Source organism: Diaphorina citri, unplaced genomic scaffold (genome assembly GCF_000475195.1).
Source record: "Diaphorina citri unplaced genomic scaffold, Diaci psyllid genome assembly version 1.1 scaffold454, whole genome shotgun sequence".
Taxonomy (NCBI): Eukaryota; Metazoa; Arthropoda; class Insecta; order Hemiptera; family Psyllidae; genus Diaphorina; species Diaphorina citri.
The window spans coordinates 17,710-23,555 of NW_007377889.1; the positions used below are offsets into that span (position 1 = coordinate 17,710).

The following is a 5,846-nucleotide window of genomic DNA, read 5'->3' on the forward strand; positions in this document are numbered from 1 at the left end:
TAACTTGTAATCCAAACCTTTCTTCTTCTAGTAAAACCTCAGCTATGTTATTATAGCTATGTAATATCCAGCTTTGATATCTATTTTTCTACCCTTCTACCAGCCTTTACTTTATTTTATACGTATACTTTCCTAGATCTTTTACTTCTAACCCTTTCTTCCTACTTCTTTTGGACTCAAAACATTCATAGAAATAGCAAAAATCGTATAGAAAAACAAACCATGTATAAGAATGTGGCTTGACGCTAATGCTAAAAAGCCTTCAAATTTAAAAGTAAAAAATTAACGCGTGACTAAAACCCATGGTTGTCGTATTCTAAATTAGATCTCCAGAATTTTTTATTAAGGTTTTTATTTTGAATTAATTTAATTATTATTAATCTATGTTTTAGTTGAAATTATTTATTGTCTTTGATTCGTAACTTTTCTTCAGAATGGTGTACATATTTTACTTTGTAAGAATTGTGAAAATTACAATAAGATACAACAAAAAATAACAAAATACTGATTACCTACATACATTTCAAAGTATTATAATTTTTTAGCGTTTTTATTTTCTCCTTAAACGCAAAGTCAAGATTTTAGAGAGTTTTTGCAACCAAAAATTATCGTCTCCTGAAAGTTATTTGACGAAAACGCATTTCTACGCATGTGCAGAAACGAGTTTTCGTCAAGTAACGTTGAAGAATTAATGTAAGGGACGCTAATTTGGTTGCAAAATTTTTCTATTACTCTCGAGACACAAAAAATGATATTTAGACGTCACAAAGTCTAACAAAAGTATCAGTCAAATTTGTTTAATGCAAAAAAAAAAAAAAAGATGAAGATGAAGATGACCACGTGTTCTTACCGTTTTATTGGAGCAGACATTATTTTTTAATCTTCTCTGTTACTGTAAACTTACATATTTAGAGAGAATTGGGTACTTACCAAGGAAGCAACATTCTCCTTACCAAAAGTTATAGCTTGAGTTTTATGTTACAATGTTCAAGTTACTCAATTCCATTTCTCTGTAATCAATTCCAGCAAAGGTCAAATCCTTGAAGATATCATTTCTACATTTCACATTGATAGGAACTTTTTTTTAGGTTCACTAAAATTTATTTCACTGGGGATAGTATTTACTGCAAACAACACTTCATTAAGTTGAATTAAGGTCATTTCGATCAATTTACATACTCCTTGACTATATTAATCGAATCTCACTGTTAATTCAGTTTTATTACCTTTGGATGATTCGTCTTAAATGTGAAATTATAAAAAAGGGATAGTATTTACTGCAAACAACACTTCATTAAGTTGAATTAAGGTCATTTCGATCAATTTATATACTCCTTGACTATATTAATCGAATCTCACTGTTAATTCAGTTTTATTACCTTTGGATGATTCGTCTTAAATGTGAAATTATAAAAACACATTTAATTTTCTTTAGTTCAACTAGGTATTTCGTTACTTTGTCACTGTTCTATTAGTTTGATAAATAATCTTTTCCTTTGAAAAATTCACTAGCACTTTCCATTTTAAATCCTTTGAAATGCACAAGTGTCGATTGTTGCTTTTATTTAGGTATTTCAGAGATATACATATTCACGTTCTTTGTTTTGTTCATCTTCCAATATATTTCAAAACTTTTCAATAGTTGCAGGCTTTTGTTGATCTCTTCATTGTTAATTATGTTAAATTTGTTCATATCACACTCACTGCTAGGTTTACTTGTTTCATTTCAGAGATATACATATTCACGTTCTTTGTTTTGTTCATCTTCCAATATATTTCAAAACTTCTCAATAGTTGCAGGCTTTTGTTGATCTCTTCATTGTTAATTATGTTAAATTTGTTCATATCACACTCACTGCTAGGTTTACTTGTTTCCAATCCAATATGTTCTTTTATTACTTTCTTTTTGCTTGATAGTTCTTTTTCATATTGAGAAAATGTCACTTTAGGGCACACTTTGAAATTATTCATAAAAGGAATACGGAGAAAATTATTCTATTCAAATTTTTTTTTTTTTTTTTTTTTTTTTTTAAAAAAGGGTTGGGGCCAAAGGAACCTCTTTCTGGGTCAACAAGGGCATTTTAATAATAGGTAGTTTTTACACCTACCGCGAAATAGTTACCTATTTATTTCATAGTTACCTACTCTAAAAAATGTAGCGCTTTCTATAGTGTTTTGCGCAAATAGGTACCTAATCAAAACCTCAGGTCTACAGCCTCATGTTAAATATGTTGCCCTATCATTGGACGTTTCAACATGAGACTGTAAATCTGGAGTGTAATTTGGAGATTAAGGGTTTCCTTCAACTCTTTAACTGATTTACCACTGAAATCGGAAGAAAAGTAAAAATCAAAAAGAAACTGACGAGTAAGTAACTTGTAAACTGTACAAGTCTAACATGAAAGGGAGACTTGTAAAGTACAAGTACTTAAAGGCAAATAGATGACAAGGCGAACGTTAAAGGTTCATTCACTTCAGAAAACATTGATTCCACAGAAAAATTATACACAATTACAGCGCCTTTTTTTTACAATTTCATTGGAAAAATATACACACAATTTATTAGCACACTAAAAAAAACTATTGACAAAAAAGATCGAGAAATTTTCTTTTTTATATAAAAAAAAAACAATGCATGATCTTAGGCAGGATATCTTCGATTCCAAAGCATTTCAATATGGTCACAAACAAAATATCAGGGATTTATTTGATTTTGTTTCCAGACTTTATCTCATAGATTAACAACAAAATACATATGCGATCTCTGACGTGCTTGACATTTGTGAGTTGAACACAAAACCTATAAAACGAACAATACGCCAGAGTTAAGACAAGAGACCATGAGTAACGTTATTTTGGACACAAATATTAATTTAAAGACCGATAAAAAGGAAATTTAACTTATCTCCACGTATACAACCGCATGTTACAGTCATATATGATACATGTGAGAATACTTGGAGATGGTTCGGACGTAGTCTCCAAACATTTTCAGAGGTAGGTATGCCACATGAGAGTCCAATATTAATATTAGAGGAAATATCTGTGTCCAAGGTCACGTCTTTACGTATGCAATACAGGATTAAAAACAAGAGGGGATCCCATTAAAATAGCATAAAATATAATAAATCAAATGTTACAAATACAAATTCACCAAGTGTTTAAAGTGAGGAGGGGGCTATTAGTTACAAAACGACTTTATCCTCACAATTCATTTTAATTTTATATCCTGTCAGACCATCCATTTCTTCTTCATTTATCTGAATATAATCTCAGATTTGACCTGAATACATTCTCTGCTGATCTGAATATATTGTCAGCTTAGCTGAATACCAAACAGTACTAGCAGGATACCCAGATAGGAGAACTAGGTTAGTAAATACAATAACATAACTCACCCCACAGCATATTATTATCCACTACACAAGAGCAGTTGTTGCGTTCTCGAGTGTGCAGTGTGCGAGGGTAGCTGTTGCATAGAGGGAGTCATGATCTATAAAATAACAACACAGAGTACCAAGAATTGGGATTATTTTTGTAGATAGAACAGAAGGGTATACAAGGGTCATAAATGCGATAATTTATCCATTACAATGTTCAAAAGTTTGAGACCAAAATTGGACCTGGGACGCCAAATTTCAAGGATCGACGTGTCTTGATTCAAGGAACTCAAAATTTCAAAGTTCATCAAAATCGGACCAAATAATCGCGAGTTATAGCGGAACAAATAAACACATAAACATCTAAACCAAATGCAAAATGGTCGAGTTGAAACGTAGCAATTAGAACCTACCTTCTATACAAGAAGAGAGTTACAACTGGGCTAACTGTGGGGATACCTATTAACTGGGCACTGATTTCTAAGAGGCTCTATTAGTAGGTACTGAATTTAATCAAGTTCATTTAGATTAACTCAATTTTAAAAGAAAAAAAAAAAAAACTCTCCTGAAGGGAAAGTAATGTAATGTAAATGCAGTTTCTTTGTGTTATGATGTCACAACTTTGGTGCTCACTGCAGCATTGTAGGATTTTCCCAATATCTCAATAATCCTAAAATCCAATGTTTACCTACCACTACCATGCTGGCACCGGTCTCTATGCGCATTTACATGTCATAGCTACTCATTTTCCTCACGAGGCTGAGTGGGCCCCGGCCAGTCACGGAATCAATCATTTGCTTGATACAAATTTCTTGACCCCGCCGGGAATCGAACCCGGGTCTCCCGCGTGCAACGCGAGCGCAGTGACCACTACGCTATGGGAGCTGACTTTTAGAGAAAGTAACGTAGGTACTAGAAGTGTCACTTACCTCCTGATCCTGAGTCTGCTAGTCCATTACTCAGTGGTGTAGGGGTAGGACAGGGGGAGGGGGAGGGTGGGGGTGTTAGTGTAGGAGCAGGAGAGGGGGGCGGGGATAGCTATGATATTAATGTCATGGTAAAGCAAAAATTTGCACTCGCATTTCAACTGAAAAAAACTTGACCTATGTAGTTATTTTGTAGGTGTTCTTGTATTGGTCAAACATTTCAACGCTTGGTCCAGTGGTACTTGCTTGTCATGCACAAAGTCCTGGCTTCGATGCCCCCAATAGAGAAAAAAATTGTACCGTTACTCGATTTAATTTTCAACGTCTTTCGCACATTTCATCGGGTTACTTTCTCGTGTTTACTGTTGACCCAACACCTCAATGGGAAGTAAATTATCTTATCGCGCATTTGATAATAAGGGACATACTACGGGTGGGACATGTTGATGTTGGAAAAAAGCTAGTAAGGACCTTAACCACTTAGAGAAGGCAGCATTATCTCAGATGAAAAAGCCACGATTTCAGAAAATCAAAGTTCCATGGGTAAAAACGCTCATGTAAATTTCAAGACGAAAGAAACAAAAGAAAACCAATGCACTAGGTACATGAATACATACGAGTATAAATTTACAACACACGTTTTATTCATATCTAATAGGTATTAGGTTCTGCTAATTCATTAGTTTAAAACTGGGTCGAATTTCATCAAAAGAGACAGCGAGGATTTTTGTAGTTTCTCACTTAAGTTAAGCAACGTTGCGCGTGGTTGATATTCGGATGGGTGACTTGGGCATGAATCACACGCTGACATCCCAAACCCACTCAGGCTGTGAAGTAGATAGCTTGTTGCTGAATGGATAATAAACTCCCCGTCATTAAAAACCTTCGCAGCTATACAATGACGTTAACCTCCTATGAAACAAAAACTTTCGATGCTTGAAAACTGGGAGGTTGGATGAACGATTTAATAAGAATTTAACGTGTATGATTTCCAAACCCGGGAAAAAAATTGTTTAAATGTCCAGGTCCAAACTTAATCTCATTGGATTAAAAAAAAAATGTTTGATTAGCTAATCTTAATTCAAAGTTTAAAATCAACTAACACCTAGGACTCGTTAATCCAATAAGATCAAGTGTAATCAAAGTTTATACTCAAAATGTACCCCAGGCTCCAGGATATAAGAGGGTAGAACTTTAGAAATAAAACTTCATGCTTCCTCATTCTCACCCTGCGTGTCACTATCAAACTCCCTTTGTCCTCTGGCGACACAGGACATCCCATCACTCACTCCACAATGACTGGGTTCATTACTAGACTAGGGGTGCAGTATTCCACGTCATGTCTTGAATCAATAACTTCACTGTTGGGACTCAATGTAACTTCATTACTATGTATGTTGGTTACGAATGCAAAGGAATTGGTTATAAGGGCATTTTCCTGAACCAGATCCACATAGCATTTCACGCCATGTCTCTTTGAGTCCCGTCATGTCTTGAATCAATAACTTCACTGTTAGGACTCAATGTAACTTCATTACTA

The 5,846-nt window shown here is 34.3% G+C and overlaps 1 long non-coding RNA gene across 1 annotated transcript; it reads right to left on the minus strand.

Annotated features, from left to right (window-relative positions):
- Window positions 1–2,632: 2,632 nt before the first annotated feature.
- On the minus strand, window positions 2,633–5,776 carry LOC108252369. The gene is made up of 3 exons (XR_001809505.2): window positions 5,535–5,776; window positions 3,399–3,493; window positions 2,633–2,800 (listed from the first exon to the last, which is right to left on the minus strand). It is a non-coding gene; the product is annotated as an uncharacterized LOC108252369 (long non-coding RNA).
- Window positions 5,777–5,846: the final 70 nt, after the last annotated feature.